This window comes from Bos indicus, chromosome X (assembly GCF_029378745.1).
Source record: "Bos indicus isolate NIAB-ARS_2022 breed Sahiwal x Tharparkar chromosome X, NIAB-ARS_B.indTharparkar_mat_pri_1.0, whole genome shotgun sequence".
Taxonomy (NCBI): Eukaryota; Metazoa; Chordata; class Mammalia; order Artiodactyla; family Bovidae; genus Bos; species Bos indicus.
This window is the reverse complement of record NC_091789.1, coordinates 95,938,648-95,954,956: the sequence shown is the minus strand read 5'-3', so window position 1 is coordinate 95,954,956 and position 16,309 is coordinate 95,938,648.

The following is a 16,309-nucleotide window of genomic DNA, read 5'->3' as shown; positions in this document are numbered from 1 at the left end:
GGGGCAGTAGAGGATGAGATGGTTGGATAGCATCACCGACTCAAAGGACATAAAATTGAGCAAACTATGTCAGATAGTGGAGGACAGAGGAGCCTAGGGTGTTACAGTCCGTGGGGTCATGTGGAAAGAGTCAGACATGACTGAGCGACTGAAGAAGAACAGCAACCACAACCTTACCTTTGAGCTTCCCTAAGGTGCCACAACCCCACTCTCAGAGGGGCTAAGAAGTCTTCTGTGTCTCTCAGTGGTAAAGACTGAGATTTATGTCTTCACACACTCAGTGTCCCCTACTTAGGGTTGATGGTGGGTCCTTAGAATGCTCATCACTTCCTCCCAGAGCTCAGAACACAGAGCCTTCTCACAACAGTAATGGAGCACCCTGCCTGCTACAGAAATGGAGTTGTAGTTGTTTACTCCCTCTTAATATGTTTTCTCCCTTTGCATTCAATTCACTTCCACATTTCTTCCTTGAGTCACTAAATCCAACTCTTCTCATCCCCAACTGGTTACTGTAACAAGCTGCACCTGCATCTCTATCAGGGAAGGTGCATGTACCCTCTGTGCTATATACGTTCTTTCTCCTTCCCCATCGGAATCTGTCAACTCCCAGACATAACAAAAAGGGCTCCAGATCACCACAAAAGGGGCGGTGCTGCATGGGAGGCTGTGGCTCTCATCCACAGCCTGAGTCAAAGCAGGACTGTGTTATCAAGTGCCACAAGCTGCCCCACTGCATCCTGGGAGCCAAAACAGCAAAGGTCTGAAAGTCCTTATACAGACGTTTATATACTCATGTTCTATAACTGTCCAGTGACCACTTGAGGAGGTCATTAGACTTCTTTATAGAGAATATTCACTAAATTTTTTTTCAAATGAACACATGATGAAACCTCAATATTTCATTTAAGCTTCCCAATAAGAAGAGGTCAACAATCATTATGCTTTAAAAAAAAAAACAAAAAAAAAAAAAAAACCTCCGTCATGCCTCATACATTCTGTTCTTGAGGCCCTGAAAGGCTGAAGTGATAGTGCAAGCTCCATGGGGTGAGTCAAAGGTGGTCTTGACATTGTGTCCCTGGAACAACCTCCAGGGAAATGTGGAACAGCAATAATATTAACAACAGTAATGACAACAGCTAGAATTGACTGGGAATGTACCCATGTCTTAACATGATCAGTGTTCTACACTGCACCATGAAGTAGCTAAATTTACTCCAAGCTAGTGTTTCCATGTGGCTAATGGAGGAATGAGGCACAGAGACGCTAGGTAACTTGTTCAGTGTCGGCGAGCAGTAAGGGAGCCACAGGTCTGGAAGCATTGTGGAAAACTCTTTTGTGTTCTGTATTTTTTCAGTCAAGGGTAAGATCCAATGGCTCCAGCAAAATATGTATTCGAGCCTTTCGGGAAGAGCAATAAAACTCAGAGAAAATTTGCATGCTCTGAAAAGCCGTGCACGCCAACGCAGACCCAGGCATAGACATGCACCTCTTGCCCTCAGTACCAGCTCTGCGACCACAGTGCTGGCCATCACGCGGGGACCAACCATTGCCAAGAATGCGTCCCTGACGCCATACCCAAACCGACAGCCAATCTCTCACTCCGTAGCCATCCCCACCTGGAGGTGTCACTGTAGAAATGAAGGGGTGGAGTTGGAAAAGAGAGGAAGAAAGTTGCAGCTTAACACCGGTGTCCACTCGGACTCGAATGAAGCAGGAAGACAGAGTGGAGCGAATCGGGATGGACCCAGTTGTGCCACGAGTGCCTCCTCTGGGAACTGTAGTCCAATGCCCGGCGCGGTGTAAGGGGTCCCTCTCTGTTGTCACACACCCTCTCCCAATGGGACCTTCTAGAGTGGGTCTTACCGCTACCCTGCAGTGCTACATCCCAGGACAGAGCTGTTTCATCTCGTGCGCCCCTTGCTGGTCGGATTGGGGAACAGCCGATATAGATGCCTGTAGACCATTCCAGGATGATCCACAAAGGGCTGAAGGGAAAACTTAGGGGGGAAACCCCACAGATTGCCGCAATCTTGGACTCAGAAAAAAGTCTTTATAAATTGAAGATTACTTTTGTATAGTGACCAATATTTTAACAGAGAGCACTGAAAGCATTTTATCTATGCTGGGCATTGTGCTTGTTTGTGCTTTCCTATTTAATACAGAATAGGTCTCATGCTGAAGAAGCTGAAGTTGAACGGTTCTATAAAGACCTACAAGACCTTTTAGAACTAACACCCAAAAAAAGATGTCCTTTTCATTATAGAGGACTGGAATGCAAAAGTAAGAAGTCAAGAAACACCTGGGGTAACAAGTAAATTTGGCCTAGGAATACGGAATGAAGCAGGGCAAAGGCTAATAGAGTTTTGCCAAGAGAACGCACTGGGCATAGCAAACACCCTCTTCCAACAACACAAGAGGAGACTCTACATATGGACATCACCAGATGGTCAACACTGAAATCAGATTGATTATATTCTTTGCAGCCAAAGATGGAGAAGCTCTATATAGTCAGCAAAAACAAGACTGGGAACTGACTGTGGCTCAGATCATGAACTCCTTATTTACAAATTTAGACTTAAATTGAAGAAAGTAGAGAAAACCACTAGACCATTCAGGTATGACCTAAATCAAATCCCTTATGATTATACAGTGGAAGTGAGAAAGAGATTTAAGGGACTAGATCTGATAGACAGAGTGCCTGATGAACTATGGACGGAGGTTCGTGACATTGTACAGGAGACAGGGATCAAGACCATCCCCGTGGAAAAGAAATGCACAAAAGCAAAATGGCTGTCTGGGGAGGCCTTACAAATAGCTGTGAAAAGAAGAGAAGTGAAAAGCAAAGGAGAACAGGAAAGATATAAGCATCTGAATGCAGAGTTCCAAAGAAGAGCAAGGAGAGATAAGAAAGCCTTCCTCAGCGATCAATGCAAAGAAATAGAGGAAAACAACAGAATGGGAAAGACTAGAGATCTCTTCAAGAAAATTAGAGATACCAAGGGAACACTTCATGCAAAGATGGGCTCGATAAAGGACAGAAATGGTATGGACCTAACAGAAGCAGAAGATATTAAGAAGAGGTGGCAAGAATACACAGAAGAACTATACAAAAAAGATCTTCACGACCCAGATAATCACGATGGTGTGATCACTCACCTAGAGCCAGACATCCTGGAATGTGAAGTCAAGTGGGCCTTAGGAGGCATCACTACAAACAAAGCTAGTGGAAGTGATGGAATTCCAGTTGAGCTATTTCAAATCCTGAAGGATGATGCTGTGAAAGTGCTGCACTCAATATGCTAGCAAATTTGGAAAACTCAGCAGTGGCCACAGGACTGGAAAAGGTCAGTTTTCATTCCAATCCCAAAGAAAGGTAATGCCAAAGAATGATCAAACTACTGCACAGTTGCACTCATCTCACATGCTAGTAAAGTAACACTCAAAATTCTTCAAGCCAGGCCTCAGCAATACATGAACCGTGAACTTCCAGATGTTCAAGCTGGTTTTAGAAAAGGCAGAGGAACCAGAGATCAAACTGCCAACAGCCGCTGGATCATCGAAAAAGCAAGAGAGTTCCAGAAAAACATCAATTTCTGCTTTATTGACTATGCCAAAGCCTTTGACTGTGTGAATCACAATAAACTGTGGAAAATTCTGAAAGAGATGGGAATACCAGACTACCTGACCTGCCTCTTGAGAAACCTATATGTGGTCAGGAAGCAACAGAACTGAACGTGGAACAACAGACTGGTTCCAAATAGGAAAAGGAGTACATCAAGGCTGTATATTGTCACCCTGCTTATTTAACTTATATGCAGAGTACATCATGAGAAATGCTGGGCTGGAAGAAGCACAAGCTGGAATCAAGATTGCCGGGAGAAAAATCAATAACCTCAGATATGCAGATGACACCACCCTTATGGCAGAAAGTGAAGAGGAACTCAAAAGCCTCTTGATGAAGGTGAAAGAGGAGAGTTAAAATGTTGGCTTAAAACTCAACATTCAGAAAATGAAGATCATGGCATCTGGTCCCATCACTTCATAGGAAATGGATGGGGAAAAAGTGGAAACAGTGTCAGACTTTATTTTGGGGGGCTCCAAAATCACTGCAGATGGTGACTGAAGCCATGAAATTAAAGCTTACTCCCTGGAAGAAAAGTTATGATCAACCTAGATAGCATATTCAAAAGCAGAGACATTACTTTGCCAACAAAGGTCCGTCTAGTCAAGGTTTTTCCAGTGGTCATGTATGGATGTGAGAGTTGGACTGTGAAGAAAGCTGAGCGCTGAAGAATTGATGCTTTTGAACTGTGGTGTTGGAGAAGACTCTTGAGGGTCCCTTGGACTGCAAGGAGATCCAACCAGTCCATCCTGAAGGAGATAAGCCCTGGTATTTCTTTGGAAGGAATGATGCTAAAGCTGAAACTCCAGTACTTTGGCCACCTCATGCGAAGAGTTGACTCGTTCGAAAAGACTCTGATGCTGGGAGGGTTTGGGGACAGGAGGAGAAGGGGACAACAGAGGATGAGATGGCTGAATGGCATCACTGACTCGATGGACGTGAATCTGAGTGAACTCCGGGAGTTGGTGATGGACAGGGAGGCCTGGCATGCTGCGATTCATGGGGTCACAAAGAGTCAGACACGACTGAGCAACTGAACTGAACTGTCATCCCTGAAAATGTTCCCTAGCAGAATCCTCATCCTGTCTAGCTATTCCTCTCTCAACAAGTTTAAATTTGTGTATTCATTCCATTGTTCATTCATTCTCTCCAAAATATGTGTTAAGCACAACTCTGTGTGTTAGGAAAGAGAAAATCAACCTTTTCCTCATGGAGCTTACATTCTGTTGGGATCATGTGGTCCCTGAATACAAGTAATTTATCAGGTGTTTGTAACTGCCATGATTAACATTAAATCGGGATAGTGAAATACAGAGAGGGGATGATATCTAGAAAGAGTGGTCAGGGAAGTTCTAAGATTGTGACACTTGAGCAAAAGCTAGAGGAGATGCCTATCTGGGAGAAAAGAATCCTAGACAGAGGTAAGGCCAGTGGAAAAACTGGGGAGTAGAACCCTGTGTAGTGTGTATGAAAACAGTGAGGAGGGCAATGTGACAGGCACAGCATGATGGAGGGAGAGCGAGGAGATTGGGTGACAGAAGTGATGAGGGCCAGGTCCTTTGGGCCTTCTGGCCATTGGGAGGATTTTGACTTGAACCACAGGAGGGTTCTTATCAGAGAAGACCCCAGGCTTCTTTCAGAGGCCCAGATCACACATGATTGTTGAGGAACTCTTGGTTTATCTCCAGAAAAATCCTTCCCCAACCTTTCTGCAGCTGAGCATGCCTTTCCTGGAAACTCCTACACTCAAGGGGGAATGCCCCTTACTGCTTTCCATGCATCCATGTCAACCAATGATACCCTTCAGGAGAGACAGAGCAAGGACCCTCTCAGTGCGAGTGAGGTCACATTCAGTCTTGCAAATGCAAAGAGGAACGGTATAACAGGCACAGAGATGGCAGGGAGAAAGACAAAGGTAGAGCATTAGACAAGGACGGAGAGACTACTTCTGGCAGCAAAGTGTCCCCACTTAGTTAGCACCCACCTACGGGCCCCCAGCCCTATTACTGGATGATATAGAGTATATTTTGTCCACAGGAGAAATAAAGCCTCTTGCCAGGGACTGTGTCTAGGGAATGACTCAGTTGCCATGGCCTGAGCCTTAATCACACTCCCATGACACACTTCAGGGGCCTCTGCCCATCAAGACAAGAATATGTTCCAATCATGTTGAGGCTCATGCTGTACACAGAGTCCCTCAAAACATGTCCTTCCCAGACTGCTCTCTTGCTGACCTCAGTGCTAATGAGTGCTTTAATGGGGGAAATAGAGGCAAGAATCTCTGCATTTGTGGTGGAGCCTCATGCAAATTGGTGAATGTGAGGTAACTACACACCTGCTTGGAGGCTCACCCCTGCACCTTCCACTACCACCTCCCCAGGGAATGTGAAGATTACTTTCCATACATTAGGTAACAAACTAGGTGTGTGATGGGGAGACACAGAGATGTATCCTGACAGTGAGTCAGTCACAGGGTCCTTGTGGCCCTGTGCAAATGTCCCCTCCACCACTACCTGGCCAGCGTTGTGCTGAGTCTTCCCTGCCTCCTCCAAGGAGCCCCAGCTTACATCCAGTTCCTCCCCTCCTCATGAGCTGAGACCTTCCATCTGCACAGGGCCTTGGGCTCCCATCTGCAAATGGTGCCCTCTTTGTTGTGGGTTGGGCAGATTGACCGAGGGAGTGTGTGTACACAGGTTTTTCACAGGGCCCTTATCAAGGGTGGTAGTCATGTCAGCAAGAGCAAGTATTGTTCTTAACAGGATTATTACCATGGGCTTCTGTGAACTGCCCATTATTACCCTCTCTTAGGATGGGGCCTTTAGCTTTTATCTCTGTAGGGAGGCATGGTAGAAATCATAGCAAATGTGACATCACAGGCCTACTTCTAAGACCCATGAGAGTGGGGTCCATCCAGCCTTCCTCTTAAGACTATTCTCATATGCAGATACATGAACAGCTGAGAGGCCCAACCTTCTGGACAAAGACCCCCCAAATAGTTCAGAGACTTCATGCCCTGTGACAGAGGTCTGCAAACAGTTCAAACTGCTCATCCTGGACACCAACCCAAAACAGTTCTAATAGGTCACACCTGAAAACAAGACTCCAGCCAGACAAAAATTCCAGCTATGCCCTCAGATGAATTAGGATCCCTAAGAGAAACAACAATGCTCACAGCCCATTCTACAGGGTTAAGTTATAACCTCTGTGGTTGCTGAATGACACGGCATTCTGAAGGGATTCAAGGTGAAAAACAGGAAGAGGTCCACTGTGCTTTGGACTAACTGGCCTTTATTTAGTCACACAGCTACCTCAGGAAAAGTGTCAGTGACCCCAGATTCTTGCATCTTCCCACACACAGAAAAGCACGAACATGATTAACTTGCAATATCTGATCTCTGTGTTTCACAGTAGTCTTTTAACCATATTCATGCTTGACTGCATGTATTTCCTAGGCAAAAATCAAATTGACTTCACTGCTACCTCCTCAGAGCAGTTTTCTCAGAGCTAACGGAGTAACTGTGTCCTGGGCCATAGTCTCCAGAAGACCCCAATTCCAACTTAAACTCGAAACTCTTCTATTCTATGCTTTTCTTTAAGTAGCCACTACCCTAACTAACAGCTCCCCTTTAGCTCAGAAGCTTCGCACCCCTCACCCAGAGCCTACAGTCTGCACCCTGGGATGCAGAGCCCCACATCTTTCCCTCTGGCCCACTGTGTGGGCATTTGTACTCTCTGTTCAGCCAACCCCAAGGGAGAGAGGCCTCCAGTCTTGCAATTCCTGTAGCCCACAGTCACCAGCATGTCACCCTGAGGAAGGCAGGTTCATTCCAGGGGTGGGGATTGCCTTAGAGCTGAGGGGTTCTGAATTTGATTTCCCATGTCTGGGTCCTGAGAATGGCCCTAACCCCACCCTGGTCAACTCTGGTCATGGTAACTTTGTATCCTGCCCCATGGGAGGTTCAGAGTGAATGCCAGATCCACAGAAGAAGCCCCAGGGACTGGTCCTCTCTATCACAGAACCTACTCTGGGCTACTGAATTTTGGAGATAGGAGTTTTCCCCTTACTGTGCCTATGACAATTCCCTTACATCCATCTAATCACCTCTGTCATTTTTCAGAGTCCTTCTCCTGGTGACAGCTGCCACAATTCCTCTCTCACCCCAAATTCCCACCCCTCTCCTCCCCTTCCACCAGGCCTCCCCTCCCCACTCAGGGGCCTCTTTAGCCCCTCCCCCAGCCCTACTCACAGGGCTTCACCCCATTTGTTTCCTCTCACCCAGCACCCACGCTACCTCAGAAGATCCCCTCAAGACCCTGCCTGCTCCTTGCATTCTGCAGGATACCTGTCTCCTGCCCACACACAAGGTCTGTCATAAAGTCCCTGTGAGGGCCGAACTGAAAACTCTGTTCAGGATCCAGATAAAATCCAGACCCAGACCAGGAGTCCAGGGCAGTTCCTGTGGGGATGGCAAGAAAAGGAGAGGGTCTCTGAGAGGAGGATCTGGTCTCAGAGTCCTGCAGGGGTGAAAGGGTTTTCTTCATGGGTCCTAGTGAGGATGAAGTGAAATGCACCTTATAAGTGCTTATGCATACATGCCAAGTGTGTGCCAAGTCGCTTGAGTCTTGTCTGCCAGACTCCTCTGTCCATGGCATCCTCCAGGCAAAAAAAACAGGAATGGGTTGCCATTTCCTCCTCCAGGGGATCTTCCCGATCCAGGGATCAAACCCCCGTTTCCTGCATCTCTCACATTGGCAGGTGAGTTCTTTACCACTGAGCCACCTGGATAGCCCCCAAATTTGTTGAGAGTTAATCTAATACTGTGTTCTCACTACACACACACACACACACACACAGTCTAACATAAAACAAAAGGGACACAGGGAAATTTTAGGAGGTGTTGGATACATCTATTAGTTTGTGGTGATGATATTATCGTTGCTTGCATATGTCCAAACTCATCAAACTGTACACTTTAAATATATACAATTTGTTGTATATCAATTGTACTTCAATAAATGTGTTTAAAAAAGGGGAACAGAAAAACGTTATCCAAAAATTGATACTTACATAAAATGAGAACATTTCTTGAAAAAATACTGAGAGCAAACTTCACTCAAAAAGTAATAAAGATGAATATCTTTGTATATCTATTAAGTAAGTTAATGTGTGTGCATGCTAAGTCACTTTCATCATGTCTGACTCTTTGCAATCCTATAGAGCACAGTTGGCCAGGCTCTTCCGTCCATGGGATTCTCCAGGTAAGAATCCTGGAGTGAGTTGCCAGGGCCTCCTCCGGGGGATCTTCCTGACCCAAGGATTGAACCCACCTCTCTCACGCATTGGCAGGCAGGTTCTTCACCTCTTGTGCCACCAGACAAGTCCCAAGGAAGTTAATTCCTTTGCCTCATTTTATGAGGCCACTGTTACCCGATAACATACAGCCTTTTCGTACTCCTTTCCCAATTTTAAAGCAGTCACCTCTTCCATCTCTGGTTCTAACTTGCTTCTTGACCTGAATACAGGTTTCTCAGCAGACAGGTCAGGTAGTCTGGTACTCCCCTCTGTTTAAGAATTTTCTACAGTTTGTTGTGATCCATGCAGTCAGAGGTCTTAGCTTAGTCAATGAAGCAGAAATAGATGTTTTTCTGGAATTCCCTTGCTTTCCCCAAGATCTAACGGAGGTTGGCAATTTGATCTTTGGTTCCACTGCCTCTTCAAAACCTAATTTGTACATCTGGAAGTTCTTGGTTCACATACTGTTGAAGCCTATCCTGAAGGAGTTTACTAACCAAGAGGCTTCAGAAATTGGGGGCAAACTAAGTGGAGAAGCTTAGGAAATTGGAGGATGTGAAGGAAGCCTGATAAGAGAGACAAGAAAAGGAAGATCTACTTTCAATATTGCTAGCAAGGTGGACAGAGGCTAGATCATGCCTTCAAGTCCTTGCGTAGGAAAGTAGCCTTTATCTAGAAAGTCATAGACAGATCTGCAGCTGTAAGAGAGAGAGGGAGAGGGCAGGAAGATGGAGACAGACACCCTGAGTGGATGTGAGAGACCTGTTAGAAGGGGGTTGACAATTAAATGGAGGGGGCTTTGGACTAGAGCAGATGCGGTGGACGTGGGAAAAAGTAGACACATTAGATGTTTACAAAGTAAAATGGACAGAACTCAGAAAGAATTTGGACTTGAGGTGAAGGATAGGGAATTGTAAACATGGTTAAGACCAAGTTTCTGTGTCCTGTCATAAGAGTACAAAGGTGTCATGGGGAATCCTGGAAGTTAGCCAGGTCTGGGAAGAATTCCAAAACAAGATTTTTATGTTTTTGAGTTCATGGCCTAAATGGATACAATAACCAATATTTAAATACTTAAAAATTCCTTTTCCTTTAAGAAAAAGTATTGAGGTGTAAGTTATATACATTAAAAGCCAACACTTTAAAGCATTACAGTTTGTAGAATTTTTACAAATGTATACCGTGGTATAAATGCTACCACAATAAAAATGTAGAAAAATTCCAATTGTTTGAAAATGCTCCCTTGGGGTATTTGCCATCAGACTCTTTCCTCCACTCCTATACCCTGGCAACCACAGATATATCTCTGAGAATAGTTGTGCCTTTTCCAGAAATCCACTGACATGAAATCATATACTATATAGCTTTCTGTGTCTGGTTTCTCTCTTTTGTACAGTTGAGACACATGCTTGCTGTTACATGCATTAGTAGTCCCCCTTTTTTATTACCATGTAGTATTCCTTTATGCAGGTATACTCTTTTGTTTTACTTTCATCTGTATACCAGTTGTTGAACAGTTGGGTGGTGTCTAGGTTTGCCTATTAGGAAAACATGTGTGGAATATCTGAGTATAGGTCACTGTGTGAGCATGTTTTCATTTCTCTTGGGTAAAACTGTCTAGGAGTAGAATTGCTGGGTCATAAACTTTATTTTTGGGGGGCTCCAAAATCACTGCTGATGGTGATTTCAGCCATGAAATTAAAAGACACTTGCACCTTGGAAGCAAAGCTATGACCAAACTAGACAGTTTATTAAAAAGCAGAGCCATTACTTTGCCAACGAAGGTCTGTCTAGTTAAAGCTATGGTTTTTCCAGTAGTCATGTGTAGATGTGAAAGTTGGACTATAAAGAAAGCTGAGCACCAAAGAATTTATGCTTTTGGACTGTGATGTTGGAGAAGACTCTTGAGAGTCCCTTGGACTGCAAGGAGATCCAGTCCATCCTAAAGGAAATCAGTCCTGAATATTCATTAGAAGGACTGATGCTGCAGCTGAAACTTCAATACTTTGGCCACCTGATGCGAAGAACTGACTCATTTGAAAAGACCCTGATGCTGGGAAAGATTGAAGGCAGGAGGAGAAGGGGACGACAGAGGATGAGATGGTTGGATGGCATCACCGACTCAATGGACATGAGTTTGAGTAAACTCCAGGAGTTGGTGATGGATAGGAAATGGCAATCCACTCCAGTGTTCTTGCCTGGAGAATCCCAGGGGTGGTGGAGCCTGGTGGGCTGCCGTCTATGGGGTTGCACAGAGTTGGATATGACTGAAACGACTTGCAGCAGCAGCAGCAGCAGGGAGGCCTGGCATGCTGCAGTCCATGGGTTCCCAAAAAGTAGGACACAACTGAGCAACTGAACTGAACTGATAAGGCTTCCCAGGTGGGGCTAATAGTAAAGAACCCCCATGCCAATGCAGGAGATTCAGGTAGAATCCCTGGGTCTGAAAGATACACTTGATTAGGAAATGGCAACCCGGTCAGGTACTCTCATCTGGAAAATTCCATGGAGAGGATTCCTGGTGGGTAAAGTCCATGGGGCCACAAAGAGTTGGGTAAGACTGAGCAATTGAACACACACACATGGTAATTTATGTATCTTAGAATCTATACTGTGTCCTCTGAAGACAACATACAGTCGGAGCTTGTTTTTATTTTTAAACAGGTCTCTCAATGTCTGCCTTTTGGTTGTATTGTTTTATCTATTCACATTTAAAGTTGATGCAGACTTAATATCTGCCAATATATTTTTCTGTCTCATGTCATTTTGTTCTATGGTCCTCATTTCACTGCTTTCTTTTGCATTAAATGGGTATTTTCTAAAGTAGCATTTTATTTTTTAATATAAATTTATTTATTTTAATTGGAGGTTAATTACTTTACAATATTGTATTGGTTTTGCCATACATCAACATGAATCCGCCACAGGTATACACGTGTTCTCCATCCTGAACCCCCCTCCCTCCTCCCTCCCCATACCATCCCTCTGGGTTGTCCAGTGCACCAGCCCCAAGCAACCAGTATCATGTATCAAACTTGGACTGGAGATTCATTTCATATATAGCATTTTAAATTCTTTACTGATTTTCAAACTATTTTTTAGTTATTTCCTTAGATATAGGCTACTATAAACATCTTCAGTTCAGTTCAGTCACTCAGTCATTTCTGACTATTTGTGACTCCATGGACTGCAGCACGCCAGGCCTCCCTGTCCATCACCAGCTCCCGGAGCTTGCTCAAACTCATGTCCATCGAGTCGGTGATGCCATCCAACTATCTGATCCTCTGTCGTCCCCTTCTCCTCTTGCCTTCAATCTTTCCCAGCATCAGGGTCTTTTCCAAGGAGTCAGTTCTTCAAATCAGGCGGCCAAAGTATTGCAGCTTCAGTTTCAGCATCAGTCCTTCCAATGAATATTCAGGACTGATTTCCTTTAGGATTGACAGGTTTGATTCCTTGTAGGAAAAGGGACTCTCAAGAGTCTTCTTCAACACCACAGTTCAAAAGAATCAATTCTTTGGTGCTTAGCTTTCTTTATGGTCCAACTCTCATATCCATACTTGACTACTGGAAAAATCATAGCTTTGACTAGATGGCCCTTTGTCGACAAAGTAATATCTCTGCTTTTTAATATGCTGTCCAGGTTTATCATAGCTTATCTTTCAAGCAGCAAGTGTCTTTTAATTTCATGGCTGCAGCCACCATCTGCAGTGATTTTGGAGCCCAAGAAAATAAAGTCTGCCACTGTTTCAGTTGTTTCCCTATCTAATTGCCATGAAGTGATGGGACTGGATGCCATGATTTACTATTTGAATGTTGAGTTTTAAGCTAGCTTTTTCACTCTCCTCTTTTACCTGCATGGAGAGGCTCTTTAGATCCTCTTTACTTTCTGCATCTGCATATCTGAGGTTTCTGATATTTCTAAAAGCAATCTTGATTCCAGATTGAGCTTCATCCAGGCTGGCATTTTGCATGATGTACACTGCATATACGTTAAATAAGCAGGTTGATGATATACAGCCTTGATGCACTCCTTTCCAAATTTTGAACCAGTCTGTAGTTCCATGTCTGGGTCTAAGTGATGCTTCTTGATCTGCATACAGCTCTCAGGAGGCAGATAAGGTGATCTGGTAGTCCCATCTCTAAGAATTTCCCACAGTTTGTTGTGATCCACACAAAGGCTTTAGCATAGTCAGTGAAGCAGAAGTAGATGTTTTTTCTGGAATTCCCTTGCTTTTTCTATGATCCAAAAGATGTTGGCAATTTGATCTCTGGATCCTCTGCCTTTTCCAAATCCATGGTGTACATCTGGTACTTCTCCATCCACGTACTGTTGAATCCTAGCTTGATGGATTTTGAGAATGACCTTGCTAGCCTCTGAAATGTAGTGTCAACCAAAAAATGACCAGCAGTCTCTTCTCAATATATATCTGTGGACCAAATTAAAAAATACCCAATTTGTTCCAAGTGCTTTACTTTATACTGGTATAATGGATGAATCGTTTTCTATGTGGAAAACCCCTTTTCATTTAGCATCTTATTGTAATAATTATGCTATTACACATTTTAAAAAGTTTCACAGGCTATTTTACCCTCATTTGGGCTTCCCTGGTGGCTCAAATGGTAAAGAACCTGCCTGTATTGTAGGACACCTGGGTGCAATCCCTGTGAGATCCGGGGTCAGTCCCAGGGTCTGGAATATACCCTGGAGAAAGGAATGGCAACCCACTCCAATATTCTTTTTTTTTTTCTTCTTTTTTTAAATTTAAATTTATTTATTTTAATTGGAGGCTAATTACTTTACAATATCCACTCCAATATTCTTTCCTGGAGAATCTCCATGGACAGGGAGCCTGGTGAGCTACAGTCCAGGGGTTCACAAAGAGTCTGACAGGACTGAGCAACTAACACTTTCACTTTCCCCTTATCCCCAGTATTTCATTCCCCTATACTGAAAAACAGTGTACAAACTACAATCTGACAGACTTTAGACCTGAACGGAGGGACACTCTCAGAGGAACCCTGTGAACCTGGACAGCTGACTCTTCCTCTGTGTGCCACAGTTCCCCAAAGCACAAAATAAGGGCAGTAATAGCATCTGTTTCACAGCTGGTGTCCAGCATAAATTACTCAGCAGGATATTAGCTTGGCAATTGTCCCTGTCACGTTATTACTGTAGGTGGCTCAGATGGTAAGGAGTGAGCCTGCAATGGAGGAGACCTGGATTCGATCCCTAGGTCAGGAAGATCCACTGGAGAAGGCAATGTCAACCCACTCCAATATTTTTGCCTGGAGACTCCATGGAGAGAGGAGCCTGGCAGGCTACAGTCCAGGGGTTCTCACAAGAGTAGGACAGAACTGAGCGACTAACACTTCCACTTTCCCGTCATTGCCAGTATTTCATTCTTCTATTGGAAATAGGAAAGCATCCTGCAAGCCAGTATGCAAACTACAATCTGACAGACTTGAGACCTGCATATAGGGACACTCTCAGAGGAACCCTGAGAACCTGGACAGCTGACTCTTCCTCTGTGACACAGTTCCCAAAAGCATAAAATAAGGGCAGTAATAGCATCTGTTTCATGGGTGGTGTCCAGCATCAATTACCCATAGGATCTTAGCTTGGCAACTGTCCCTGTCATGTTGTTATTGTAAGTGGCTCAGATGGTAAGGAGTCAGCCTGCAATGCAGGAGACCGGGGTTCCATCCCTGGTTAAGGAAGATCCGCTGGAGAAGGAAATGGCAACCCACTCCAATATTCTTGCCTGGATAATCCCATGGACAGAAGATCCTGGCAGGCTACAGTGCAAGAGGTCCTAAAGAATAGGACATGACTGAGCGACTTTCACTTCCACTTAAGGTAAAGATTTTCAAGTCAAAACTCAATGTCACAGTACAGTTCTCCTTCAACATACAGCATTTCCTCTAGGCAAGGCAAGGGTGGCCATTGCCTCCACGATTATTCAATATATCAGCTTATATTATTTTATTGTAATTTTAACTGGCAACGTACTTGGTCAAAGTGTTCATAAAGGGCCCTCAGAGAGGCTCAGATGCAGTTCGAATCAGCTAACTGGCAGAAGCACAGAAAAAAAAATCCGCCGCTTTTTGCCTCAAAAGGCTTCGCGGCGTTTTTTTTCAAGGGTCAAGGGCGGGGCGGAAACCGGCGGAGCAACTGTAGTGCAACACTACCGCCTGCTTGCCACAGAAATCAAAACGCCGCAATACCGCAAGAAAATGCATCGTTTCTGCTGGGTTTTCGCGCGCGGGACTGTACAGAGTGAATGCGAAAGTTAAGGTGGATACCCCTGACGACCAGCGGAAGGAATGGAACCTCTCGGAAAAAGCCGGCCAAGCCCCCTTCGACCGCGGGCTCCACACGAGCCGTCCGCGGAACCAAAGCAATACAGGCATGAAGTCAGGGAGTCTGGAAAGATTCAGCGCTTGGTGGGCGGGGCTGCACTCCGATTGGCTGGTTCTGGGCCTACGCGCAAGAACCAAGAGAGGCTCGTGCCGGTCTTCTGGCCCCGGTTGGCTGGGAGATTTTTTACCCCCGGACACTGTTTCGAACTCTCCACTGAGGCACCCGACCCGTAATCCGAGTCCTGTCGCCCACTGCCCCAACCCCTCACTTGCGGGACCAGTACAAGTCCCCTGTCCGTTCTCCTCCCGCCCAGTAAACGCACTCCTCCCGTGGCACACTCAACTGTTCTCCTTTCAGCCCTCACTCTTCTGATCCGTCCTCAGTGCCCACGAGGCTCACCCGGTCACCCCGGAGACTCTCCGTCCTTAGCGATGCTCCCTTCCTTCCTACCCGAGCATCCCTCTGCCCACGGTCCCGCCTCGGGCATCAGGAAAGACCGCGCCCCTCATGGTGTCCTGTTTCCAGCCTTCCTCCCTGTCATCACCCTCAACATGACGTCCTGTCCTCCAGCTCCTTCGCACTACTGCCAGTGCACTGATACCACAACCTCCCGGAGACGTCCAGCTCACCGACCACGCGTCCTTTCCCAGCATGCGCCAGGCCCCTCCTGGATTGGCTGAACCTGGGCTGGAAGCTGTCCCCCGCAAACACACCTGCTTGCACCCTCCTGCCTGCCCACTCCCTGCCTGTGTCTGAGCACCTGAGCATCGAGGAGAAAACTTTTACAACTTTACAGAAGTGTTCTATCTTAGATCCATGACCGGAGGAGAACTGCTATTCATTTTCACTGTCACTTACCTACACTCCTACACTACACAGTAGTAACCTCCCTCCATCCTAATGACCAACAGCCCCACCCGCCAATAATTCGTGGAGACTACAGAAGCAATCCCGTGGGATTTCTCAAGTTTCCCAGTCCCAATCTGCGTTGTTTCTGCTCTGGCGCTCTACCGCCCCTCTGGACGCGTGGCCC